General features: G+C 48.5%; 1 protein-coding gene across 2 annotated transcripts in view; it reads left to right on the forward strand.

Annotated features, from left to right (window-relative positions):
* The window catches only part of STK32B (serine/threonine kinase 32B), a gene marked incomplete at both ends in the record, with an annotated part of 391,796 nt that overhangs the window by 70,706 nt on the left and 307,719 nt on the right, over positions 1-13,371 (forward strand). The gene's annotated exons all lie outside the window — the stretch shown is intronic.

Genomic DNA, 13,371 nt, shown 5'->3' on the forward strand with positions numbered 1-13,371 from the left:
CAGACTTCTAGACATGACCTACCTGGATTTAACCAAGAGGACAGAGAAAACCTATAGAGGCCAAAAACAAAGAGAAAGGAAGCAGCGTAGAAAACCTCCCAGTCAGTCATCTGGTAGGGGCGGAATTTCTGCAGATCTCGTCCCTCCCTCTCCCTTTTGTCTATTAAGCAGAAGGGTTCAACCTTAGACTGAGGAAGGGGTGGAGATACCAATGATAGAAACCGGGCTTCTGATCGGAACATTTATTGACTCTACCATCACACACACACACACACACACACACACACACACACAGTGTTCCCACATTACCTGAGAGCCAGGCTAGTTCACAGGTGTGCGACCTGGGCAATTGTCCAGGTTTTGCACTTGGAAGGAACCAATGCTGAGTTTGATGTGCTGTTGCCATCTTGAAGCTTTTAATAAATTGTTGTTCATGTTACACATTTCATTTTTAGTTGACAAATTAATTTGTATATGTATATGGTATTCAATAGAATGTTTGGAGCACACGCTTGTAATCCCTGTGCTTGGGAGGCGGAGACAGGAGGATCATGCAGGTTTGAAGCCAGACACATGTGCTGGCTTAAAAGACCCTGTTTCCAAAAAAAAAAAAAAAAAAGTATAAAATAGGTCTGGGAGTGTAGTCCGGAGGTTGAAGGGCTTCCAGGAACCCCAGTACCACCAAAAAAAAAAAAAAAAAAGAGAATGTTTTGAGCACATTATAATAGGCTAAATTTAATTAATATATCCACCTCTCATAATACTTATTTTTGTGCTTAGACCATCTAATACCTACTCGTTTAGCAGTGTCCAAGCATATCGCATACTGTTATCGCCTCCAGCCACGGTGGTATATAATCATAAATAATCATTCTTTTGTACTTTTTCATCCAGCTAACTGAAGCTTTATGTCCTTAGACAACACCTCTCCCTCTCCAGTCCCTGATATGGTCTATGGTCACCCACCTTCTGCTTCTATGAGATGATGTTTTTTAGATGACACAGGCAAGTGAGACCATGTGGTGATGGTCTTTCTGTCCCTGGCTTATTTCAATGACCTAAGGTCCCTCAGTGTATCCATGTTGCTACAAATGACAGAATTTCCTCCTTTTACAAAGCTGAGTAATATTCCACCATGTGGATGCATACCATGCTCTCTTCACCCACCCGTCTATTTATGGACACTTGGGTTGCTCTCATTTCTTGGCTACTGTGGACAGCGGTGCTATAAACATGCACTCCAGGTGTCTCTTTATCATACTACTTAATTTCCTTTAGATACATACCCAGCAGTGGGATTGATGCATCCTACCGCAATTTTGTTTTTAATTTTGGGGTGCCTCATAGCATTTTCTGTAATGGTAGAAACTTTCCATTCCCACCAGTTGTTCACCAGCGTTCCTTAACCCACAAAACTCTTCCCCACACGTGTCAGCCCTCTCTGTTTTGATAACAGCCAGTCTAACGAGTGATCATTATGGTTTTAATTTGCATTTCTTTGATGGTTAGTGATGCTGAGCAGCTTTTCATATACCTGTTGGTCATTTTTTTTTTTTTTTTGGTGGTACTGGGGTTCCTGGAAGCCCTTCTACCTTTTTATTTGGAAACAGGGTCTCCTAAGCCAGCACGCGCGGCTGGCTTCGAACCTGCGCGATCCTCCTGTCACTGCCTCCCAAGCGCGGGGATTACAAGCGTGCGCCACCACGCCCGGCTCTGTTGGTCATTTTTAATGCCTTCTTTTTTGCTGTTTTTGCAGTTCTGGGGATCAAACCCAGGGACATTCTACCTCCAAGCTACCTCCTCCAGTCCTATTTTTTATTCTTTATTTTGAAATAGGTCTCACGAAGTTATGAGGGCCTCACTTAAGTAGCTGAGGCTGGCTGTGAACTCGAGACCCTTTTGTCTCAACCTCCCATGTACTGGGATTACAAGTTTGCACCACTACACCTGGCTTTTATTTTTACTGTAAAGTCTCACTAGTTTATGAGAGTCTCACTGCTTGCTGAGGCTGTTCTTGAGCCTGTAGTCATCCTGTCTCCAGCACTACTTGCTGCTTTTGCACTGGGGGACTGTGTGTGTGTGTGTGTGTGTGTGTGTGTGTGTGTGTGTGTGTGTGTGTGAGAGAGAGAGAGAGAGAGAGAGAGACAGACAGACAGACAGAGACACAGACTGGGGATTGAACCCAGAGACATTCTACCTGTTAACTACACCCCAGCCCTTTTTAATTTCTTTCTTTCTTGCTTGCTTGCTTGCTTGCTTGCTTGCTTTTTTTTCTCCTGGTACTAGAGATTGAACCCAGGGGCATTCTACCTCCAAGCTATAACCCTAGCCCTATTTTTTATTCTTTATTTTGAAACAGGGTCTCACTAATTTGCAAAGGGCCTTACTAAGTAGCTGAGGTTGGCTATGAACCTATGATCCTCCCCTCTCAGCCTCCCAAGTACTAAGATTACAATCATGCTCTACCATGCCCGGTTTATGCCTTCTTTTGAGAAATGTATATTTGGGTCCTGTGCCCATATTTTAATTGGGATATTTGCTTTGTCTTGTTTTGCTGTGGAGTTGCTTACATTATTTATGTGTTTTGAATGTTTATCTGTGTTAATCAGCTTTCTATTGCTGTGACAAAACACCTGAGGAAATCAACTTGAAAGGAGGAAGTGTTCATTCTGGCCCATGTGTCCGTGGTCACTTGGCTCCATTGCTTCTGGGGAATAGTGAGCAGTCCATCATGGCAGAGCTCACCTCATGGGGGCCAGGAGGCAAAACCAGAAAGGGTGGGGCTGGGGTACCAATATGCCCTGCCAAGACTTGCCCCCATGACTCCTTGCTCTCATTGGGTCCCCCCTTTCTCCTGGACTTTCCACCACCCCCAGTAGGTCACCAGCTGGGTACCAAGCCTTCGGCCCTTGTGCCTTGGGTGGACACTCAGGATCCAAGCCACGACAACCGTCATCAGATGTGTGGTTCACAGACATGTCCGCCCAGTCCCTGGGTTGCCCCTTCACTGTGTTGATTACTTCCCCGGCTGTGCGGAAGCTTTTTACTTTGATATCCTCTTCTTTGTCTATATCCTCTTTTGTGACTTGAGCTTTTGGTATCACATCTCAATTACCATTGCCAAGACCAGCGCCAACGAGCTTTCCCCCTAATTTTCTTCTAGAAGTTTGACGGCTTAGAACTCACATGAAGCCTTTAAGTCCATCGTTGCATGTGATGTGAGACCAGCGTCTAGTTTCATTTTTCTGCATGTGCACACCCAGTTTTCCCAGCAAAGAAACTGTCTTCTCCCCATTGTGTGATTTTACCATCTTTGTCAAAAACTAATTGAACATCGCCGTGTATTTATTTCTTGTGTGTCTGTTCTCCATTGGTCCGTGTCTGTTTTTATGGCGGTATCATGCTGCTTTGATTACTATGGCTTTGTAGTATGGTTTGAAATCAGGTAAGGTGTTTTCTCCAGCGTTTTTTATTTTATTGAAAATTTCAATTTTAGGCTCTTTTTTCTATTTCTGTGAAAAATGCCATTGAAAATTTCATCAGAGGATATATTGATTCTGTAGATTGCCTTGGGTAGTATGGATGTTCTAACAACATTCATTCTTTCAATCCATACAATTATTTTTTCGTGTATCTGCATTTTTCTCCAGTTCCTTTCATTAATGTACAGATTTTGACCGCCTTGATTAAATCTGTTCCTAAGTATATTATTTTTTGAAGCTATTGTCAATGGGATTATTTTCTTAATTTCTTTTTCAGGTAATTCATTAGTAGTATATAGAAATCTATTGCTTTTGTATATTTGTTTTACAATTTGAAAATTTACTGAGTTCATTTATCATTTTAACGGTTTTTATTTTTTGTTGGAATTTTTAGGGGTCTCGATATAAGATCATGTTCTCTGCAAACAGAGACGGTTTGACTGCTTCCTTTTAATCTTGAGTGGTATTTATTTCTTCATCTTGCTCAACTGCTCTGGCTGAGACGTCCAGGACTGTGTGGAGTCCCAGCAGCGAGAATGAGCGTCCTTGTCTTGCTCCTGATCTTGGAGGAAAAGCCTTCAGCGTTTCACTACTGAGGCTGACGTGTGCTGGTCTTATTCTCTAAGGCCTTTGTCGCGTTGAGGCATATTTCGTTACTGCAAGTATTTATAATGAAGGGATGTCAAATTTGTCAAAGGATTTTTCTTTATTTATTGAGGTGGTCATATGATTTTATCCTTAATTATGTTAATGTGATATGTCATGTTTACTCAAATGTATGTGTTGATTGAACCATCTTTATATTCCAGGGACAAATTCCACTTGGCCATGGTGTGTGATCCTTTGAGTATGTTTCTAATTTGATTTGGTGATTGTTTTTTCTGAGAGTTTTTGCATCTATCTTCCTCAAGGACCCTCATATCCTTGGCTGCAGTTGGCATTGGGATAATTCTAGTCCCATAAAATGAGTTGGAAAATGTTCCCTCTTCTTCAATTTTTTTTTTTGCAAGAGTTTGGGAGAGACTGATCTTCATTCTTTAGTGGTATGGTAGAACTCACCTGCAAAGCCATCTGGACCTGGGCTTTCCTGTGTTGGAAGATGTTACCAATTCAATCTTTCTTCTTCCTGTTGGTGTGTTAGGATTTTCTGTTTATTCTTGATTCAGTCTTGGTAATAAGGGTCTATTCCTAAGACCACATCCACTTACTCCAGGTTAACCTATTCATGGACTATAGATATACTGAAGGTTATATTGGCATTTTAACACATTAACCTGTTTATTAGTGACATTGGCATGTAACCATCCATAGCAGCCCCTCATCTTCCTGTCTTTCTGTAGGGTCAGCTGGAATGTAGACACACCAGCCTCCTGCCGGATCTCACTCCTGCCCCAGGTCCTTGCACAGGCTGCTCCTGGGCTGAGCACAAGTGTGCTCCCATCCGCAGGATGGGGCGTCCCTCCCTCTGTGTGTTGGAGGAGCCGCCTGCTCAGAGAGGCCGTCTTGGCCCAGGTACGGAGCCACCTTCTCTGCAGGCTGCAGGCTCGAGCAGGCTTGCTCTCCGCCAAATGCCATGCACACTCAAGCTGTCCTCGCTGGCTTTCTTCCTCCTCCTGGTAGAAAGTGAATTCCAGTGGGGTGAGGACCTGGTCTGCGCCGTCACTCCACATTTCCAGGCACCTGTCGTGTCTGACACATGCGGCTTCTCTGTTGTACTATGTCTCATTTGCAGATATCTAGTGTGACTATTAGAGATGTCTGCTCAAAGGCACCAGAGGTCTGTGCGTTCTGGTTTCTTCCTCCTTGCATTGGCTTCAGCCCTGCAGATGGGTGCTCCTTCCACCAAGGAACCCTCTTAGAGATTTAAATTTCCTGATTAAACCCTCTGCTCTCCTACCATGGCGTTTTGATACTGTAGATAGAGCGGGTGTCTGTTTACATGGCCTTCATGCGTCTCTGATTTGCCCAGAGTGGGTGGGATGCGCCCTCTCCCTGGGCAGAGCCAGGCACTTCCTGCAGAGCACGTGCCGCGGCTGCTCCTTGGTGGACCATCAAGCCCCTGGGTGGGCTAGGAGTCCATGTGTGTCCAGAACACTTCTGTGCTGAAGGGAGGGACACAAACACATTTAACCTCTGGGGCAGAAGACGCCTTTTAGCACCAGGCCAAAATGTTTGTCATCTCCACACAGGAGAAAGGGAAATAGCCGGGTCATCTTGCACCTTCACGAGAGTGCATGCTTCAGTGAAGAGCCGCGAGATTCCAGGAAGCCTCCGTTCATTTTGTTTTTTCTCTGATACTGTCACTTTTTTCACACCTGTGTCCCCAAGGTTTATCTCTTTTCCAAGAATCTGCCAAAAACCAAGCATATGTGCAACTGTCTGTGTTATGACTGTTAAGTTCTGTTACAAAATTTTAGTTTAAAAATGTGTTTAATAAGAGCTTTTTCAGTTCTGAAAGAATATGCCGAGCATATAAATAGATGGAAGGAGCATCACCTATGCTATGAGTAAAGCAATTTCAGACGACATCTCTTTACGTTCTAAAGCCAACGTGACTAGCACTGAAAACATGGCTGTCTTTTTATAGACTCCATTATTTTTCTCAAAGTTGAAATAACCTTTTTCTTCTCCATGTGCATTTAGTGAATATCTATTTTTTCTATAATCCTTACACACAGGCATCAAGTACAGAGACCTGTTGAGCAAATGTGACCCAGTGGGCCTGAGCGCATATCACGTAGAGGAAGATGTACTTGCTCACAGTTCTAGAGATTTCAGAGGTTCACTCCATGTCAGGCAGGGTTTGTGGAGCTCAGGGCATGGTGGTAGGAAGCAAAGTCGAGGCTTTCTTTTCACAGCAGGAAGGCCCGGAAGCAAGAGAATTCAAGGATACAAGCACAGTCCCTAAGTCCACACCCCAAGAACCCCCTCCTTGGCAACCAAGCCCTACCGCTAAGTGGCTGCCTGGTTTCCACGAGGGCTAGGAGAATGTTCTAAATGCAAGTCATTACAAAATGAGTGTAATGTTCAGAGATGATGTGAGAAATTGGAAGAATCTGGGGAATTTTCTTTCTGTTTGTCACAAAACAACATTGAAATGCCTGTGGCAGTGATTGAGAACCTAGCTGGTGCCTGGCTCTGCTCTAAGGGCTTTACAGGTATTGAAGTATTTGATCCTCCAACAACCCTATTAAGTCTTCATGATTCTTCTATTATAGGAGGAAGGAACGGATCATAAACCTAGTAAGGGAAAGAGCTGCCTTCAGACCCTGTGCATGCCTTCACATCACTAGAGCACATTAACAATGGCGGCACCTGCCAGGAGTGGTATTAACTAGGGAGCAGCGACCCCAGGGGCACAGTGTAGAGGCCAGCACGCTTGATCAGGCAGGTCTGATCTCAGGGAGACATGTTTTGTGTAAACCATCTCTAATTTGTACAGTGACTTTAAAGGAGAGTGATCCTATTGTTCCCGATTCACAGACATGAATTGAAGGCCCCCGGTCACTGGGTGGAGGGGCTGGGGCTGAGGTCGAGCCTGCTGGGCACCGAGTCTACCCTGAGTCTCCTTAGAGCTTGTTGCCCCCAATGATGGCCACAGAACAGCCATCCTGTTCCAGAAACATCCTGGCAGCCCCTGAGTGGCAGAAGACAGAATAAGCCACGTAGAACTCCTGAGAAGTAACTGCTACGTGTTCATTTCATTCATTCATTCATTCATTCACTCGGCTGGCCACTTGCTCATGCTTAGAGGCTCCATGTGCAAGCTCTGGCCAGGGACACTGTGCTGCGGTGCCTGGTTGGTTGCTGCCCTCTCCCCTGGGGTCCAGGGTGTTCTCCCTGTCACCTTCTCTGGCCTCTCCTCCTCTCACACACCTTCTCTACCTTCTTCAGCAGCCGGGCTTCTCTCGGCCTCCGTCCTCAGCCTCACCTCCGCATACCCAACTTGGGCCAGCAGCTGCTGCTGGTCTGAGTCCTAGTCCCAGCACCCTTCTCCTGCCTCCAGCCCTGTTCCCACATTGAATCCTCCTTTGTGGCTGCACCTGGCCCCACCCTGGCAGCCCCAGCAAATTCCTGGTCCCCATCACAAACTGCCCTTTGTGTTTCTGGGATCTCTGTCCCACCAGAGCCCCTCGCTATGAGGCCTTTGTACCCTGCACCTAGAGCCAGAGGCCACCGTCACCTCCTCTGCGCGGTGGCATCCGATCTTCATATCCCGTCTGTGTCTCGGGTCTTCTCCGCTTCTCCCGTCCTGTCCCAGCTCCCAGTGAGGCACTCACCCTCTTTCTCACCTGGATGCCAGTGTCCCCAGCTGCCCCCCTCCCAGCTCACCTTCCCTGAACCCACACTGTCCTGGCATGAATAGTTATTGAACAGCAAGTGTTTGCTCTTACCCAGGGTCCCGATGACAGCTGCCTGGGCTTTTTCAGCGACAGTGTCAGTGCCAGCATCGTTTGTTAGGTAGTGACTTGCCGGGGCCACCATAACTCAGCATATGGCAGCTGGCAGCTCTGCAGGCTCAAGGCCAAGAACAAGGTGTCGTGGGCGGGCTCCTCCTGCGGCTGCTCGCCTGGGCCCATGGAGGACTGTACCTCTGTGTGCGTCTCTGTCTCTGTTTCTTCTTGGAAAGACACCGGACATATCGGATGAGAGCCCCACCCTAGTGACTCCATTTAACCGCAGTCACCTCCTTCCAGCCCCCATTTCCATGTAAGTCACTCAGGTAAAGACCTCAGAGTGAGGTGTTCAGTGCTCAGACCCAACACGCAAGTCTTGGGGACACAGTTGGTCCCACGGTGACTGTGATTGCCACTCTCGTCACCAGTGACCTCCTCGGCCTCTTCACCTTCACCAGCGCCCCCCACGTCCGCTCTCTTTACTGATCACTCAGTGTGTGCTGGGCTCAGACCAAAGCCTTGTGTTTCCACCGCTGACCTGGGACCTGGGTTTCCCAGGAGTGGGGAAGACCGCCGAGGCATGTTCCCATCACCTGCCCAAGCAAGGCTCCCTCTCCTGTCCTGGTTCTGCCACACTGTCACCATGCCCCCGGTTTATAGGCCAAGGGGACTGCCACACACCCCTTCAGCTTGTAAGATCAAACCCAGTTCCCCAGATTATATAACTGTGTTCTTGCACAGAGAGACGTCCCAAGAGCTTTGACTATTCTGAGATCCCCAGAGGCCAGAGAGAGCAAATGGGTTCCCTGTGCTGGGCCAGAGCTGTGTGCTCTTCTTTGCAGATGGGTGGGCATTTTCTCAGCTTTGAAGCCACTTAGAGAAGGGGAGACGGTCTTCTCTCTGCCCCTGGCCCACTGCCTCCTATGCACTCCTCCATTCCCACCTTACCATGCCTTTTTGTTACCACCGGATGCCAAAGCCCGCATGGCTGGGACTGGGGGTGGGTCGGTTTCTGGGCCTGGAATAAAGCCCGAATTTCATAAAAGGCCAAGTCGTAGGAAATCCAATAAACAGGAGACCTTGCAACCCTCACAGGACACCATAGGCCACAGAAATAGATTTTTTTCTTTTTTGCGGTACTGTGGATGGAGGGGGCTTCTCCTCTTGTTCTGATTGCTTTTGTAAGAGAACGAAGGTGTGTACACAGGTTAGCTTCAGTGTCTTGTCCAGGAAATCCCTACTCTTCAGCGGTTCATAGCAATAAATTCTGCTCCAGAAGGGGCAGAATTTTAAGATAGCTCTGAATTTTGCCCTTTAGTTGTATGAAATTTTATTGCAAAGCAGAAATTCCATAAGTAGGCCTAATCGAATTGCCTGAACTCTCTAAAAACAGAAGGTTTCTTCAGCTGGTAGAAGGAAAAGTACAAGAGGGTTGGAGCAGGTGAAGGACTGGCCTCACCAGGGCCCAAGGGGCTGAGGAAGCCCCGGCTCACCCCCAGCGGAGACTGGGACCTCGATCCTACCACCCACGGACTGAATTCGGCCATAACCAGTAGGGACTAGGAAGCAGGATCTCCTGCTGAATGCCCAACAGGAGCAAACCGGCCAGCGCCTTGATCCTGGCCTTGTGGGACCCGGGGTGGAGAACCCACCGAATCCTGCTCAGATGCCTGACCTATGGGAGTGCGCTAGTGGGTGTGGTTTTTTGTTGTTGTTGTTGGTTTTTTTTTTTTTTTTGGTGGTACTGAGGTTCCTGGAAGCCCTTCTACCTTTGGGCTACACTCCCAGACCTATTTTTTTTTTTTTTTTGAAACAAGGTCTCTTAAGCCAGCACGGCTGGCTTCGAACCTGCATGATCCTCCTGCCCGGTGCTAGTGGGTGTTTTAAGCCTCTCATTTGTGCTAATTTCTTTTGCAGCCTAGAACAGGAGGCTTCCTACCCATGGCCCTGAGCTAGGAGCCAGGGGGTGTGGAACTGAATGCTGTACGCCCCTGTCTACCTGCCCTCCCCAAATGGCTCCTGTTCAGATGCAGGATGAGATTGCACTAGAGGAGCGGGGAGCGGGCAGAGGAGGCTGAGGGCACCTTGCAGTGTGCTTGGGGACGACTGTGCATGCTGCTGGGGGCCCTCCCACAGTGGGGGCAGAGCAACAGGGGAGATGCTGCTCCAGGCCCGCCACCTGGCCTGTGAGGCCCTTCTTACGCAACAGGGATGTGCCTGGTCAAGGGCCGCCCAGGGCGTCTGCCTGGCCTCCCTCTCAGCGGCATGTTTGTCTTCATCTCTTACATGCGTGTGTCTCGAGGAAGTCTGCTTCCCCTTCCTAGCGACAGTGATGGACCTGAGGACTTGTCTTTAGTGTCCTGCTTTTCACAGAAGTCTCTGGGTCTGTATCTGTGCCTCTGGGCCTCGCCTAACCTTCCTCGCACCCCCAAGAACTGCCTCCACCCAGGGGATGTGCTGGGTGATGCGGATGCCCTCCTTCCTGCCAGGAGGCTCTGGCTCATCCAGGTCCAGGCGCCTGTCTTCCCGTGGACACGTGGTTGTTCAGCACCTTTGTTGAGGGGCTTCTGGCCCTCTTCAACTCTTAAACCTCGACCAAAAGCCAGTTGGAGCCAGGCGCACTAGGGTATGCCTGTAATCTGTGTACTTGGGAGGCTGAGACGAGGATTGCAGGTGTGTGGCCAGCCTCAGCAACTTAGCGAGGCTCTCTGCAACTTAGTAAGACTCTGTTTCAAAATAAAAAATAAAATAGGGCTGGGGATGTAGCTCAGAGGTAGAATGCCTCTGTGTTTAATCCCCAGAAAAAAAAAAAGAAGCTGGGCATGGAGGTGCACGTTTGTAATCCCAGAACTTGGGAGGCCGAGACAGGAAGCTCTCAGGTTAGGACAGCTTCATCAAGTAGTGGGACTCTTGTCCACCTAGAGACGCTGTTTCAAAAAGTATATTGGGCTGAGGGTGTAGCCCTGGGTTCAATAACTCTGCCATACCAAAAAAAAAAAAGAGAAATAAAAATAAAAATAAAAAAGCCAAGCACATTGGCACACATCTGTAATTCCAGTACTCGGGAGCTGGAGGAGACAAGAGTGTATAGCAGCACAGCTTCCAGGCCCACTCAGCAACTTAGCGAGACCCTGTTTCAAAATAAAAAAGGGTTTTAGAAAGTGTAGCTTGGAAGTAGAATAGCCCTGGGTTTAATCTCCAGTACCCCAAACAAACAAACAAACAAACAAACAAACAAAGCCTGTCCTGCACACGTGCAGCTGTGCCTCTGAGTGCCCCACTGTGTCTGTTTCCCTGTGTCTGTTCACTCCCTAGCACAACCCTGTTTCAGTACTGGAGCTACCAAGCAGGTCCCAGTGGCGGAACAAGCGGGTCCTTCTGCTCTGATCTTGTCTTTGGAGACTGTTTTAGGTGCTTAGCTGGGATGCCCACTCCTCTTACGACACTCCCTGGGCCCTGGTCTCTCTTCCCCCCTTCTTGCTTTAACTCTCTCCCCCCACAGTTAGCAGTTATACACACAGAGGCCCACCCTGGCTTCCTGAGCCCCGGCTGCTCCTCAGAGAGGATGGGGAAGCGCTCCACCCTCTGGTGGGCTAACTTCCTGCACCGTACAGAATGGAGGCGTGCTCCTTCCTAGAGCCGCCAGGTCACATGCCGGGACACGAACACACCGTGGGGTGAACATCCTGGCATTTTGTGCGTCTGTCCACAGCAGTGCCTGGCTCTCTCTGAGCCTGCGCCCAGGAGGGCTGTGGTGGGGCCTCCACCGGTCACAGCTTATGCAGGCCACTGAAGACCTGCTCCCAGGAGCCAGCCATTCAGACTTGAGGTGGTTAAGACTCAGCTAGTCCAGGGAGGGCTTTCCTGTTATTTAGGATCCCCCCAAAGGTGTGGCCACTCAAGAAGGATGTCTGTTTATATTTAATGAATATATAAATGGAATGTAAATAAGGCTCAGAATATCGACTTGTTTGCTCTTGTCTGGCAAAGCTCGCTGCACAGCTCATGAATAAAGCGCTGGGGCAGAGCCCGTGTGCAGAATGCACAGGGCGCCTTTATCTCAGCACAAGCCCCCCCACTCCCGGAGCCGTGTCACCTCCCCCGCAAAGCAGGAGCCCTAGACACCTTCATAACCCGCAAGTGTCCCCGCTTCTGTTCTTCTGCTCAGCAGAGGGGCCATAAGTCTGGCCTGGAATCCTGCCCTGGTATTTCTCTTAGAGGATCAGGGAGTCAGTCCCTTGGCTTTCTGGAGAAATGGGAATGTTTGGGATATCTGTGGAGCGTCTCTTGGAATCGCTGTATTGAGAACTGGGAGGAGCTCCATGATGGGGACAGTGCTCTTTGTCTGTGGCTGCAGGATGGTTTAAAAAGAAACCAAGCCAGGCCAGGTGTGATGGCACACCTGTAATCCCAGTTCTTGGGAAGCAGACTGGAGGACTGCAGATTTGAGGCCAGCCTCAGCAAATCAGGGAGACCCTATTTCAAGATAAAAAATAAGAAGGGCTAGCTGGGTGTGGTGGCTCACGCTTGTAATCCCAGAATATGGGAGGCTGAGACTGGAGGATCGCAGTTTGCAGGCAGCTTCAGCTACTTAGTGAGGCCCTTTGCAACTCAGTGAGACCCAGTTTCAAAATAAAGAATAAAAAATAGGGCAGGGTGTGTAGCTCAGAGGTAGAATGCCCCTGGGTTCCATCTCCAGACCTGCAGGAAACAAACAAACAAACAAACAAACAAAACCCCCCCCCCCAAAAAATGGGGCTGTAAGTATTTCTTGTAGGTAGAATGCCTCTCTATTTTCTTCTTCTTCTTCTTCTTCTTCTTCTTCTTCTTCTTCTTCTTCTTCTTCTTCTTCTTCTTCTTCTTTCTCTCTCTCTCTTTCTCTCTCCCTCCCTCCCTCCCTCCCTCCCTCCCTCCTCTCTCTCTCTCTCTCTCTCTCTCTCTCTCTCTCTCTCTCTCTCTCTCTCTCTCTCTCTCCCAGAGCTGGTTAGTTCTGATTCTCCTCTACCAGAATGAAGAGCTGAATGGCAGATATTTCTTTCTAAAGTATCTTTTTTTGTTTCTTCAGCTCAGACAGCTACAAGTGTGAGCACTGGGGAGCGAGCCCAGGTGCACACAGAGGTGGGCTTCTGAGTTTGATCGGTCCTCATCTACCCCATCGTCACTTACTGAGCCTCTCCTGAGGGCCAGGGGCTCTTGTGTCCTGGGGTGAACAGCATCTGCCGAAATTCACCACTGCGTGGAGCCTCAGACGGTGACAATGTTTGGAAATAGGGTTTTTGTAGCTGTGATTCATTGGAGATCTTGAGATAGAAGCATCCCAGGTCCAGGATGGGTCCTAAATCAAATGCACTCAATTGACTGGTGTCCTAATAAAGAGAGAAGATGGAGACAGACACACCGGGAGGAGGCTGGGCAGAGGCTGGGGGTGTAGCCACGGCAGGGAGGCCAGGCCTGCTTCCTCACCAGATGCCAAAAGAGACCAGAAAAAGTCT

Source organism: Muscardinus avellanarius, assembly GCF_963383645.1.
Source record: "Muscardinus avellanarius genome assembly, chromosome: 6".
Taxonomy (NCBI): Eukaryota; Metazoa; Chordata; class Mammalia; order Rodentia; family Gliridae; genus Muscardinus; species Muscardinus avellanarius.